Below are 15,249 nucleotides of genomic sequence, written 5' to 3' on the forward strand. Positions count from 1 at the left end.
ATTTTTGCATCGATGTTCATCAGGGATATTGGTCTAAAATTCTCTTTTTTTGTTGTGTCTCTGCCAGGCTTTGGTATCAGGATGATGTTGGCCTATGTTTTCTCTTTTATAAAAAGAGACAGGGTCCTGCTGTATTGCCCAGGCAGGTCTGAAACTCTTGGCCTGGAGGGATCCTCCTGCCTCACCTTCCCAAAGTACAGGGATTACAGGGATGAGCCACTGTGCCCAGCCCAGGATTTTAGTTCCAATGGCAGGTTTATAGGTTTTGTTTATGGGTTCTTCAAAGTGCAGTCTTTAAGTTTTTGCTGGTTGTTTTCTACAGAAGGCTTTGCTTTCTTTCAAAATGCTCTGCAAAATGCCAGCTGCCTGCTTTATTGATTGGCAGGAATGGTTACATGTTGCAGCAGCTTTCTTTCTATCTGTCTCTCTAACCTGAATGTTCTGGGGTCACATTGTGTCTGTACCAGTCGTGTTCTGTGATACAGAAAATAGGGAGCAGGAGACTGACTGTGTTTTGACACCATTGGTGTCCCTATTTCTCTTTTTTACATTGCCTCCCTTCCCCCAATAAGTAGCAGCTCATAACATTTTGCTCAATAAGATATAACATTAATATCTCTGCTAATAGAGAAAGTAAATAAAACCAAACACTACTTTCAATTTTGTACATGATTATAATTAAAATCTCTAATAAGGACGGAATTTTTAAGAAGTCCCTATGATTGTTTGTAAATTTTGATTCTCCACACTATTTCAGATCCTTATTACCATAGTGCTTTTCAACTGTGGCAGATGGCATTTTTCCAAGCATGGCTGCAACAATATCTCCCATCCCACATGTTCTTCTGTAATGTGGCTTTGCTACCTGCCATCAAGAGGTGGTTATTTCTCCACCCCCTTGAACCTGGAAGGCCCCATGATTTATTTGACAATAGAATACAATGGAAGTTGTGGTGTACAAGCTCTGTGCATAGCCATGAATTGGCCTGGCAGTTTCCATTCCTGTCTCTTAGAAGACAGCTACTGTGTAAGAAATGTGACTACTCAGAAATCACCATGCTGTGAGAATCACAAACCACACTAAAAGGCCTGGAGGATGAGGTGCCACATGGAGACAGAAAGAATCCAAGGATTACTAAAGTCCTGGACAAGGGAATGAAGGGGCCATCTTGGACATCCAGCCCAACAGAGCCTTCAGATGGCATCATGACTGTTACTGCATGAAAGACCCCAAGCAAGAACTTCCTGGCTAGTCCTAGTCAACCCACAGGACCAAGAGAGATAATAAAGTGTTGTTTTTAGCCACTAAGTTCTGGGGTAATGTGTTAAGCAGCAATTAATGGCTGGAACACAGCCCATGTTGATTGCAGTGGAGTCTAAGAGGAATCCTTCTTCCTAAAGTTTAAATGGAGTAGCTCTGTTTTTAATCTATTTCACATTTTGGTGTTCCTCATAAGAAATTCTTTATAAAAAAGTAGCTCCATGTCCCAAAAAGTTTGGCTATCACTCCATAGATAATTGAGAGTTGGCTAAATAAATATGGGCCACCCTTGCATACCATAAAAAGCATATTGTGACAGCAAATATTTCCTGACTAGATTCCTTCAGACAAATATATTTAGGCCATTCTAAATGGATATATATTTTTATGTGATTTCTAAAGCCCTTATCAAAGGATTCCAATCCCAATTTCTAACACTCCTCACCATTGGGAAATCCTTTTTCAGATACTCATAGACTCTTGACTGTGATCTACTCCAACCCCTGCCCTTGTTTGAGTTCAAAAAAAGAAGCTCATGGCATCTCTTTTAGTGATCTGGACTGTAGCTCTTGGAAGAGAGAAAAAACTGCTTTCCTTGTTGTCATTGTCTTGTGTTAGGCACAAGATGATGAGAAAATGTGTCTTAATATTATTTTAATTGGAAATAACTTCTTGTAAAATTGTACATCCTATGGCCCTGAGCTTTGCCTAAAGCATTTGAAGTGCCCTTGCCAATCAAAACCATTTTTACTGCAACACTTAACAACGCTGTATGTAGAAAGATTTCCTTAAAGGCTTTCAGCATGCTCAGCTAAGAGCAGTGTTTTTAGTCTTGCTACACTAGTGTGCTGGTTCCTTTTATCATTCAGACCATCTGTGATGAAGTCTATTTTGTTAACTCAGAAAACCTCAATTTCTGTAAGACTTTAAAATGAGGCATTAACATATTTTTATGGATTGTGCTCCCATTATAGTTTTGGAGATTTCTCATTTCTGTTATTAAAAAGAAAAATCCTGCCATCTAAGCTTCTCATAAGAAACTATTTTTACATTCATAATCTTTAAAGATGCTTATGGAAAGAAGTGCTTTGAACTCTTTCAGTAAGATTTTAGTTCAGTCTAAAGCTTAACAATAATGTAATTTGAGTGAGGGTGGCTGATCCCCACCTGTCAGTGATGCTTCAGGAAGATACATAAATCACAGCCAGACTCTCAGCTGAAACCAGTTTAAAAATTCATGCGGCTAACAGTCATTCCTGTGTGATCTGGTTTCTTAATACCTTATTACACCCTGTATACTGGCATTTTAGGCCTGGAATGTGCCTTAAAAATTATCTTATTACACCCCTTTCTGCTATAGAGGAGTAAACTGAGGTCACAGATTGTGACTGGAAAGCATACTTTCTTTCCACTATCCGTTTGCTGGTCAAAGTGCACTTGGACCAGTAGCACCACCTGGGAGCTTGTGAGAAAGGCAGGGTCTCCACCATCCCACTAGACCAATTGCATCAGAATCTCCATTTTTATAAGGTCTCTACATGATTCCTATATGTACATTCATGTTTGCGAAGCCCTGCTTGATACCACATCTGTTTCCCAAAAGCAGTGCAAGGCTCTGTAATCCAATTGATCCAGATTCAAAATCCAGATTTTCCACTTTCTAACTAAGTGAACAAATTACATAACCTCTCTGGTCCTGCTTCTTCGGTTGTTAAATATGGGTGTTAATAGCTACTCTGAAAGGTCATCAAGGGTTTAAATGACACAGTCTTTAAATAGTTCCTATTCAAGTGTCTGAGGATAGACTGCTTAATAAATGGAAACTGCTACTATTGCTGCTACTATGGCGACAACTATCGCTACTTGCTACTATTGCTGCTGCTGCTGCTCCTGCTGCTATTACTACTTCTACTGCTACTACCGCTATTGCTACTAGTACTACTGCTGCTACTACCATGGCTGTTTGTATCATTGCTGCTACCGCTGCTGCTGCTTCTGCGTCTATCACTAATTCTACTGCTATTACTGCTAATTGTTGCTGCCACCACCGTGGTTATTAATATCTCAAAAAGGGAAAGTAACCTTTCAGACATTGACAAGTGTCCAAAGTGAAACGGAAGCCCAGGTCTCTTGACTGTTACTCCACTGCAGCTTTCCCTATACCTCCTAATTTCCTGTCTGCTTTAAGTATAGCTAAATACTAGAGCCAACATTCTTGTTTAAGGCCTTTTCAATCCTTGGAGTAAAATGTAGAAAAAGTAGACAGCTTTTTAAAGATTTCTATTTAAACCTCCTGGAATAGTAAAGTCAATTTGCTCAATTCTGTGTCTTCTCAAACTATTATAGCTTCAGTGGGTCTGAGTTTCTTCTAGGTGGCAGCTTCTGTTTCCTTTAACTATGGAATATTGCCTTTCTCTAATTTTGCTTCTGGTTTCCAAAATATTTTCCATAGAAAGTTTTACTGGATCTGATAGTACATTTGTTTTCTTAGAAAACAGGATATATGTTAAACTGAGGTGATCTGCGAATTTGTCTTTGTCCTTTCAGTACTCAGCCCTATGCTTAGATGTGCTCACCTTTCCTTGCTGATGTGACCCTATTTTGAATAATTGTAAAGGGGGAAACACCCTCATTTTATAAAAATAGAATTTTGCCATTTTGCAAACTGAAATAGATGTTGATTTTCTTTGAGTCCTAGAATGACTTCTAGTCCTTGTTTGTAGAACTGAATGTATGTGACTCAGTTGGAAAACAATGGCTAAAATGTTAACCTCTTAGCTCCAGGTAGACTGGATTCCAAAAAGTTATAGATCCTCTGGGTAGTGGAATAGCATATTTGTTTGGAATGCACCCAAATATCCTAACAAGATTTGTGAAAGCATTTTGCAACCACTGACACCTAGCCACAAAATGTTTTCACATACTCAACTAGGGATGTGTAAACAGAAGAACAGGATTGTATAGTAGAGCCAGTTTCAGGCATCCCCACAACAGAAGGTAATGCATTTCCACACTTTGTAAGAAATGGCATGGCCTAATACAAATGGACACCATGAAAATTGTGCATCTGAGCACATGAATGGGCTCCTCAGTACCAATGGAGATCTGGGATGAAATGGAAAGCCCTGGAACAAGCCGTGGTAGAAATGATACAACTCAATCTGTTACAGAGGTGAAAAAGTGCTGGGCTTTCCATCCCCAGGAGGCTGAGACTTCTTGGCTACTGCTAGAGAGAGTACAGTGATGTGTATCTCAGCATGGGGCGACATCTTATGCTTGCTCAGTTTAGCAAGCACTGTGCCTTGTGCTTTTAGTGAATACTTAAGCATTTGAAGAGATCCAAATGAATCAGAAGATCCAGTGTATATTTCTCAAAGCCCTCCCCCTTGGTCACTTACAAATTAGCTAAATTCACAAACAAGCTGCGTCATCAACTCAAGGAGCCTTGCACAACTCCAAGTGAGTTACAAGTCTTAGATGTAAATAAGAAGTTTAACATTTTCTGAGTGGGAATATAGATATAGAAATATACTGTGCTGTCCTGAATTCCAAAGGTGGCATTTCCCACTATCAAAAAAAAATTATTTATTTACTTATTTATTTTTAAGTACTTACATGATGCCAAACACTAGTTTAAGCACTTTACAAATATTAATTCACTTAATACTCACAATCATCTTTACTAGGAAGGTACTACTCTTGTCATCATTTTATAGAGGGGAAATAAAGTCAGAGAGAGTTTAAGTAACTTGCCCAAAATTACACAGCTAATAAATGGCAGGATTGGAACTCAAGCAGTCTGGCTCTCAAGTCTATGCTATCACCACTTACTATGCTACATTATGAGGTTATTATTTTGGAGTTTTCTTTATACTTAACTGGTAGATAAAATTTTTAGCTTGCAATACTAATGAAACCATAATGGTGAATTCGACAGTTGAAAGTGTTAATTATTGGAGCTCTGCATCTATGATATATAAGCTATAGGCTGTATTTTTAATTTCACAGTCTTTATTAGCTAACTTTTTCAGTTTGCGAGATTATGATAGCTTTTCCTTTTAGGATCATGTGTTATTATAAACTACAAATATAAAAAGCAAGCAGGGAATTATTTTAAAAAAACATCCTAAAGTTACAATCCAAGGGACCAGGTACAAACACCCAGAACCTGCTAGAGATTTGTAAGAAATCATTTAAAAGAGACTGGAAATATATTATTTGCCTGTTGAACACCTCAGTGCTTCCTTTCCATGCTGCTATTTGCATGAAAATTTGCCACTTAGGTCAGGGCTTATTATAGCTTGGAAAAGTTTCCAATAGCCAAACACAAACCCAGGAATCAAAGTCCCCCAAATATACACAAAGGAAAACACACACACACAACCTACCTAATCTATAGCCAGAGTGCTTCTGGGCCGTGGAACCACCCCATTGTGCCTTGGCCACTCCATCACAGACACCAGAGAGTTGCCAGTGTGGCAGGGACCCAATTGTGAGGGCTGGTTTCAATACCCAGCAGCTGTTCACTTCAGAAAAAGCAGGATGGCAGCCCACTTCTGAATGAGCATTTTTCTCTAGGCTTTGACCTGACCTGAATATTGTTTCTCATTGAATTTCCTTTTATTTATTTCTTTTTAGATATCAACTTTCCTTGAACTTTTCCTGTCATTTGTGTTGCAGTTGGCAGAACTACAGAATTTCTCCCTTCTGCAGAAAATGTGGTTTTTTTTTCTTTAACAATTTCTAAGGTTTTTCCTGTGTTGTCTTTATCTCCCCACTTCCATATTTTACACACACACTTGTGCTTCATCACATGAAGACCCAGGACAAATTCATCAGGTTTGTTTACTCCAAGAAGTGTGAAGGCCCCAGGTAGCCCCCCAAAAAAATCCTTCCATGACTCACCTGACAGCAGAAATTTGCCCTATGAAACTTTGGAGCTGGAGTAGAAAATATGACCCTTTACTCTCTTCATTTTGGCCATGGTCATAGAATCTGTGTTTAATCCTAAACACATTCTCAATTCACAGTTGATTCATAACCTGCTTTTTTCTTCTCTTTGTTTACATGTTGGCAAAATATAAGGAATGTAAAAATATAAAAACTATTATGAATTATGACCTGTTCTCACAAGGATTGTAGAAAAACTGTTCTTGATGCAAAAAGGAACTGCACTATATTTACGGTGAATTTATCCCCCTCCAGCTCTAAAGGAGTTTGGAATAATTTATAAATGAGGTTGGACTGCTGTTGAATATTTTTTTTAACTAGAAACAATTTGTTTACAAGTTGTTACTAAAGACTGTCAGAAAAAAAATGTTTGTGGACCTAGTATCCAAAAGGCTGACAGAACCCAGAACTTGCTTGGTATTCAAAGGAGAGCTCATCCAACATTATCCTGCACAGTGTATAATTACTTGCATGTTGGGAGCCAAAAAAGGGAATGTAACCCTATGAATGTGTGTGTTTATACTGAAAAGTTGGAGAAGCAAAACAATTCAGCAGCATTCTTCATCCCAACCTCTGGGAATAATTAATTTACTTGCTATGATGTATAACATGAAGTTGATAAAGTTGCCTGAAGCTCTGCATTTAGGCCATTTGCCTTATTTAAAGTTTCTGCTTTAGGGTTTAACATTGTGGCTAATTTTAGTAAATCTTTTTCTTTTTATTCCTGAAATGCTGTGACAAGGAGGAACCTTCTGCTTATAGTTTCTTGATCATTTTCTTTTTGGTCTTATTGTCAATGTGTTCAGGAAGCTGACACACACTTTACCTCCTTCTTCCTCTGCAGTGCAATGCTGCAAGAAGGAGTTCTAGACACTGAGGTCCTGGAAAATGTCATTGAGGTTTTTACTTCTCTCTCTCTCTCTCTCTCTCTTTGTCTCTATCTCTCTTTATCTCTCTTAAACACATATTTGAGCTCTGAAGAGTTTCTCTGGTATAGGGAATGTGTTTTTGTTCCATTTTACAAATCTTAGGCTGGGATACTGGAGACTGTCATGTGAGACTCTCAGTATATTACATATGGAAAGTATTGTGACAAGTTCTGATGGTTTATGTTAGGTGCTACATTCCCTTGACTGTGACTTTTAGAAAGAAAGCACAATATAAATACAACATCATCTAATTAATCTAACAGTTCAAGGTAGTACAGGGGGCTTCTCAGTCCCAGGGCAGTCTCCTCCAGTTTCTCACTGAGGCATGCTAGAATGAAACACAACTGTTACTCTGACCTTAGTTTGTTTAATTTGGGGTTTCAGAATAAGAGCAAGTATCTTATTTTTATTGGCTGAGTGTTCCCAGCTTTGAACAGTGCTAAAAGTTTTCTATAGCACTTTTGAAAGCTCATATTTCACAACATCCAGCGATTTTCTTTGGAATCTTGGTGAGACACAAACTGAGGAACTCCCAATATAGTCAGGCTGAGACTATCTCATTATTCCCCTCTGTCTTTTCTTGAGACTTATCTCCACACTTTGACAACTGTTTCAAATCACTTGTGCCCTGTATTTCAGGATTCTTTGGACTAAATTATATGTTGTTGTCCTTCGTGGTGAAAAATGATAACTTCTAGAAAAATGATAATTTTCTGTTTATATATAGGGGTTGTACTCACAAAGAGTAATGGCCTGAGGACTTGTCCTCAGCCCAGCACACTCACTGGCCTGAGGGAGAAGATGCTTGGGCAGAGTTGCTGCTTTTGCTCATCTGCCTCTACACTCCCAGTCTCTGCATATTGTGACAGCTTCCTGCTCCCTCCTTGAGAGCTTAGAAGCAGGGACTGGACCTTCTTATCAGTATCTAAGTAGTCATGCCATAGCTCCCAGATGCCTGTGCATGGGTCAGTGACTGGGTTGACACTGGTTGGTTATGAGGTTTCCATGACCTGTTTTCTGATATAAAAAGAAAAAGAGAAAGAAAGAAAGTAAGCTCCCTGAATACAGGGACCTTCCCTGTCATGTTTACCACCTAGAAAAATTCCTGGTGCATATCACTTAATAAATATTTGGCTAATGAATGAAAAAACAGGGAAGTGGAAGAGTAAGGTGAGTTTTTCCTGATACTGAATATATTCATTTTCAGAATATAAACTTCTGATATTGTGTCCTTCCTACCTTTTTGCTTTTACAATTTATTCATTTTTGTTAACAAAATGATATAAGATTAAAGAGTTACTAGAAAGATTTGGGGCAAAAAGGAAATATTAAGCAACCTGATGTCAGTTTTCAAAATTCTTGCACTGGCCTATAAAATTCAAAATTTGGAAATCACTGCCCCATGCATGCTTTTTCTTGCTATTGCCTTGTCTTTCACAATGTACATTATCTTCATAACATTTGCCTATGAAGGGGAAATAAGAGGTTAATCCCTATGAACCAAAATGGAAAACCTAATTCCAAATCCATATCACCAACATTGATCATCCACTTCGTTTCAGGCCCTGAGTCATGCACATTCACACGCTGTCCCACGAAAGTCCTGAGAGGTGTGTGTTATCACTTCCCTTTTACAGATGAAGGGACAAATGAGCCAGATTTTGGATGATCCAAGGAAGTTATGGGTGGCTGGCTGAGGAGATCCAGGAGAGGTTAATGGAAGATGTGGGACTGAACTGAGTCTTGCTAGTCAAGGGTAATTTGACTGAAGAAGAGAATGGCATTCTGGCAAGAATAAAGAGGAGGAGGAGGAATGAGCACCACATAGTTTGGAACAGAGTCCAGACTGACCTGAATGGAAAGCAAGCTGCAGATAGGAAGACTGTGTGCACATGGATAATTGGACAAGATCCTCATTTTGCAGGTATTTGGTCTGTGTCTTAGTTCGTTCAGGTTACTACAAGCAAATACCATTGATTGGGTGGCTTGTAAACAATGAAATTGTATTTTTTACAGCTCTGGAGTCTAGGAAACCCAAGATCAAGGCACCAGCAGATTCAGTGTCTGGTGAGGGCCGACTTCCTGGTTCATAGACAGCTTCACTGTGTTCTTACATAGCAGAAGGTGGTGAGGATGCTCTCTGGGGCCTCTGTTATAAGAGTTCTAATCTCATTTATGACAGGTCCAGTCTCATGACCTAATTACCTCCCAAAGGCCTTATCTCTAAATGCCATCACACTGGGCATTAGGATTTAACATATGAATTTTGAGGGGACACAAACATTTAGTCTATTTGTCTAAAACTTGCTGACAATTTTGCTTCCCATTCTATGAGTCAGTGTCCTTAAAGACATATTTGTCTCTTTGAATTTGTTTACTTGACTGTTTTGGGCTCCAATGATGCTGCCTGGGAATATTCAGAAGCTGGGTGATTGTGCCCTTAACTGCCAAGCATGTTTTCCTATAAGGAAGATTCTCTTCAGACCTTAGTAAACAATCTGAGGGTCTTTAAGCAATCAGTCAATAGCTCTGTTGCTGACTGTGCAATGTGTTCTTAGTTTTCTACAAGAGCTCAGAACTTCCCCCAAAGGAGCAGAAGCCTAGCCTATTACAAGTTTCCAACTCCACTAATGCATGCATAAGCTTAATATAAATATTGCATGAGGCCAGGTGCAGTGGCTCACCCCTGTAATCCCAGCACTAGCACTTTGGGAGGCCAAGGCGGGCAAATCACCCAAGGTCAGGAGATCAGGATGAGACTGGCCAACATGGCAAAACCCTGTCTCTACTAAAATACAAAAATTAGCTGGACATGGCTGCAGGCACCTGTAATCCAACTATTCAGGAGGCTGAGGCACAAGAATCGCTTGAACCCGGGAGGCGGAGGTTGCAATGAGCCTAGACTGTGCCATTGCACTCCAGCCTGGGCGACAGAGCCAGACTCCATCTCAATAAAGAAATATTGTGTGACACTAATCTTACTAGAAAGTCCTGTTTTTTCAATGGTGATAGCCTATACATTTAAGGATATGCTCACCATATTAACTCTATGTCATCTCACTCACTGAAGAATGAAAAGTTGGTAAATTCGGCAACATGTGTATTTGTAAAGCACCTAGTTCAAAGCCACGTGGTAGGTTTTGAAGCTACAGTAGATTCTTATTGTTCATGGATTTCATATTTAGGGATTTGCCTACGCACTAAAAGTTATTTGTAACCCCAAAATCAACACTCATGCTTTCATTGTCATTCATGGATATGCACAGAGCAGTTAAAAATTTGAGTCATCTGACATACACATTCCCAGCTGAGGTTAAACAAGGTGATGCTATGCATTCTTGTTCCAGCTCTCATACTGTAAACAAGTATCCTTTTTGCAATCTATTTAATGCCATGTTTTTCACATTTGTGTTTCTGTTGCTTGTTTATTTATTTATTTTTGAGATGGAGTCTTGCTCTGTCACCCAGACTGGAGTGCAGTGGCGCAATCTTGGCTCACTGCAACCTCTGCCTCCCAGGTTCAAGTGATTCTCCTGCCTCAGCCTCCTGAGTAGCTGGGATTATAGGTGCCTGCCACCACGCCTGGCTCATTTTTATATTTTCAGTAGAGATGGGGTTTCACCGTGTTGGCCAGGCTGGTCTCGAACTCCTGATCTCAAGTGATCCACCCACCTTGGCCTCCCAAAGTGCTGGTATTACAGGCATAAGCCACTGAGCCCAGCCGATTTTGCTTTTTAAGATGGACCCCAAGTGTAGTGCTAAAATGCTATCTAGTGTTCCTAAGTACAAAAATCACCTTACAGAGAAAATATGTGCTAGATAAGCTTTGTTCAGCCATGAGTTATGCTGTTGTTGGCCATGAGTTCAATGTTAATCAACAATATATATTAAAGTAAACAAGGCATCTTTAAACAGAAACACACACAAAACATGATTATGTATTGATTGGTTAACAAAAATGTGACAAGAGGCTTGCAGGAATCTAATCCTCTATATTCCCTAGGGGTGATGGCTCACTATTTGCTAATCAATGTTCTTAGTGACTTTATAGAACATAACTATCACGAATACTAAGAATCTACTGCATTTATTATTATAGTTGTTCAAGAAAGCCAAGATGTGTGATTGCTCCCTAAGCCTAATCTAGAAAGCGTGTCAGTGATCTTATAAGGTTATGGTTGGGCGCAGTGGCTCATGCCTGTAATCCTAGCACTTTGGGAGGCTGAGGTGGGCAGATCACTTGAGGTCAGGAGTTCAAGACCCCCTGGCCAACATGGTGAAACCCCATCTCTACTGAAAATATAAAAATTAGCCAGGTGTGGTGGCAGGCGCCTGTAATCCCAGCTACTCAGGAGGCTGAGGCAGGAGAATCGCTTGAACCTGGGAGGCAGAGGTTGCAGTGAGCCAAGATTGTGCCACTGCACTCCAGCCTGAGTGACAGAGCAAGACTCCATCTCAAAAAAAAGGAAAAGAAAAGAAAAGAAAATAGGTCCCACCTTTTTTCTTCTGCTTCTGCCTTACCTGTTTCTCAAAGTGATGTCTCTTCATGGTTCCCATTCAATGTAATATTTCTTCAGTTCTCGAGCTAATCTTGACTAGGGCAGAAAGTTAATAATTCCTTGAGCCTACCATTCGTTAAGCTTGTCATGAAGTCAGAGCCTCCACCCTGCTCTTGTCAGACCTGGAGGCCCACCTCAGTGATGAAGCTCTCAGGCCAGAACTTTCAAGTGTATATCACAGTCCATCATCCTGGGATCTGTGTCCAAAGATGATCCCTGAGTGTCCACATCATCTTTGAATCTCATTACCTCAGCATTTCCTACAGCTGAGTACCCACTGTCTGACCAGTATCAACCTATTCAAATTTATACCCTCACAGGGGAGAGAGACCCATAAACAGATGCAATATATTGTGGTCATTCGAGCGCAGATGATGCCGTGGGAGTATGAAGGGGCGATATTAAATCCAGCAGGAAACTTTCTCAGTAAAGGTGGTTTTAGAACATAGTCTGGAAGAATAGGAGCTAGCCAGGCAAAGAAGAGAGTGAAGGGTAAATAAACATGTATCAGATAAATGGAACAGCATGAACAAAGGCATGGAAGCAGGAAACAACAGGGATTATTCTGGAAACCACAAACATGTGAATATTGCCGGGTATAAAATGGAAGGAGACGAGAGATGGAAGATGAGGTTGGCTGGGGAGAAGCCCTGTCATGTGGCACTATTCATCATACCACTGTCAGGAAGCCAACAAAGCAGAGTAACCCAAGATACATGATTGGATTTGAATTATACAAGGACCATTCTAGTGTGTCTGGAGAATGAGTTCGAGGAATGTCAAACTGGAGGCAGGGAGACTGTTTTAAAACTTTTCCACTAGCCCTGGTGGGAGATGTTGAGGTCCTGAGCTACAGCAGCAGAGATTCCGTAGAGGAGAAGTTGATTCAAATAATGAGGTGGTAAAATCAACAGGCCTTCGTGACTGTACTAGTCAGGATGAGCTGGATTATACTATAGTAGTAAATGATCCCATCTGAGTGACTTAACACAAAAGTTTATTTCTTGATCATGCAGCATCTGCTGCAGGTCTAATCACTTCTCCAAGGCAGCCATCCTCCATGACTGCTATCCAGGCTTCTTCTATTCGGTGATTCTACCACCTCAACATAACGTCTCTGCATTCAACACAACAGTAGAAAAGTCTCAGATAAAGAGAATCGAGAAAGAGCTTTTCATCGCTTTAGACTAGTAATAATAAACAAATTTCCATTCACATTTCGTTGGCCCAAACTAGTCTTATGGCTCTGCCTAATTGGAAGTGGATCAGGAAGTAGAATCTCTTGTGTGTTCAGGAAGAAATGAAGAATTGGATACAGGCAGGCACTGGTGATGTCTACCACAGCCCAAGAGCATCGTGGAATAGAGATGGGCTAACCACCAGAACAATGATGCACATGGTGGATAGAAAGGTACAATGAGACTATGATAACCCTCAGCTCTCTAGCTTCAGTGTCAGTCAGTAAAACAGGGAAGGCTGGAGGAGCTGTAGATTTGAGGGGGAAATGGTGGGTTTAGGGCATATGAAACATCCTAGAGTAAACATATCCAGAGATGAGAAGCAAAGGTAGAGTGGGGTGGAGGGTAGTTGTTAGGCAAAGCTGAAGGCGGGTACAGGGTTTGAATATTTTAGGAGGGGTAGCAACCAAATCATGGTCATGAGTGGCAGGCAAAGCAGACAAATAATCAGGAGAGGGTGTCTGAGGAAGAAATTTGGACTGGTGCTCAAGCTACTGTCAGTGTCAGGTATACATTTGCCTGATGCTGTATTTTAAAATGTGTTGTTGAATGCCTGACCCTGCTCACAACTTTAGCTAGTAATGGGAGCCCTAGTGTTCTGTCTCTCTTCACCTATTGAGACTGGATCCTGCTCCGATCCTTCTGTCTGGAGTCTGGCCACATGTAGGCAACCTCCATTCATCCCTTACCCCCAATCTAATCATACCTTGGAATATCTTCTGCCTTTCACTAGCAAAGTCCACACCATAAGACGGCTGACTGCATCCTTTAGACTCTGCTTTAGACCCTTGTCCCAGGTCCAAATTCTCATATGGGAAAGTTCCTCCAAACTCCATCCTGAGTCCCTACACATAAGACTGGGCCTGGCCCTCACTCACTAGCCTCCCTGCCAACTCAGAGAGCTGTGGTCCCAGCTTTCCCTTAGTAATGTAAGAGGGTCAATAAAAGCAATGGTTTTGTGTGTTTTCCCCCAAAAAACAATGTGTCCTTACTACCAATAAAGGATGAAATTTCTCTGAGATATACGGAGTGGGAGGTAGATGGCATATAGGAACCATCCTAGAGGCATTAAGGCAGTCAGTGTAGAATTATGTTTGCTCCCAGCTGGACATGAGGTTCCATGTCAAGAGTCCATGGCTGATATTACAAAAAGACCTAGACTGGGGAAGAAGGAATTTCCAGGAAGCTCAGAGTGGCTTTAGGCACTAGGTCAGAACTGCATCCTCATCCCCACCACACTAGGAGGAAGCTGAAAATCCAAGATCAAGTCTATAGAAAGACTCAACAGGCCTCATCTAATTGTATGAGTCCAAATTCAGGGTCCAGGGAGGTGGAACAGTGCCATGACCTCAGGAATACCAAGCGTCATGGTCATACTGAAGAACAACATTGTTCCAGGAGTTCTTGTCTGAACAACAAAGGGTTAAGATAGATAGAATCCTGCCTCCCCAACCCTTTTTCCAGGAAGATTGGCAGAAGCAAAGCAGCAGGCAAGGAAAACCTGGTTAGGGGCATAGTGCAGGGCAGATCTTCTCCAATGCATGTAAAACTTAGAGACCCAGGCTTGAGGGGATCAGGTAGGCAGCCTAGATGTTCTAGAGGCCATTTAAGGGCAACCCTACCTAACAGAACCCCTGAAGTCTTTGGACCTCTCTTTGACCTCTAAGAACAACTTCTTCCAAGCTCCCACTAGTGCCTGAGTAAGAATGGCTACACTAGTTCAATGCCAGTGTACTTGAGAAAGGCAGCCTGCCTGTGACTGGCAGCTCCCTGCAAAAACCGTGACAGGGGCAAGGTGTGGGTAAGAGCTAAGATGAGGCCCTGTGATAACTACCAAAGCTGACATCTTATTATTTGTTCCAAAAGAGTAACATATCCACAAATCATCCCAAGAGTGTTCAAGTTTATACCATTGCTTAATGCAATTAAAAAGAGGTAACAAATATGAAAACACATTGTATACTATAACACTTTGAATAAATGCAGGGTATCAAGACTCTTTAAAAGTTAGTCATGTGAAAATAGGCTTTGTAGTCCAAAATTATGGAGAGGCATTGTGAGAAGTATTTTATATACATTATTGTATTCAATTTGCCCACAACCATAAGAAGTAGGTACTGTTGTTATCACAGAGTATATAAGCCCACTCATGCAGCTAATTGGCAGATGGCAGAGCCCATGTTCAAGCCCATATATGTATTGATCCAAAAACTCTTCTGCAATAAAAAAAGTTATCTGCCATGTACCATGACCATGTACTTTCCCCAAAGACTAAAAACACTGCTGTTCTTTGTTTCAAACATCCAGCTGAG

General features: G+C 40.6%; 1 pseudogene; it reads right to left on the reverse strand.

Annotated features, from left to right (window-relative positions):
• LOC105522339 overlaps positions 1–13,773 on the reverse strand; it is a 99,405-nt pseudogene extending 85,632 nt beyond the window's left edge.
• Positions 13,774–15,249: the final 1,476 nt, after the last annotated feature.

This window comes from Colobus angolensis, unplaced genomic scaffold (assembly GCF_000951035.1).
Source record: "Colobus angolensis palliatus isolate OR3802 unplaced genomic scaffold, Cang.pa_1.0 Scaffold425, whole genome shotgun sequence".
Classification (NCBI taxonomy): Eukaryota; Metazoa; Chordata; class Mammalia; order Primates; family Cercopithecidae; genus Colobus; species Colobus angolensis.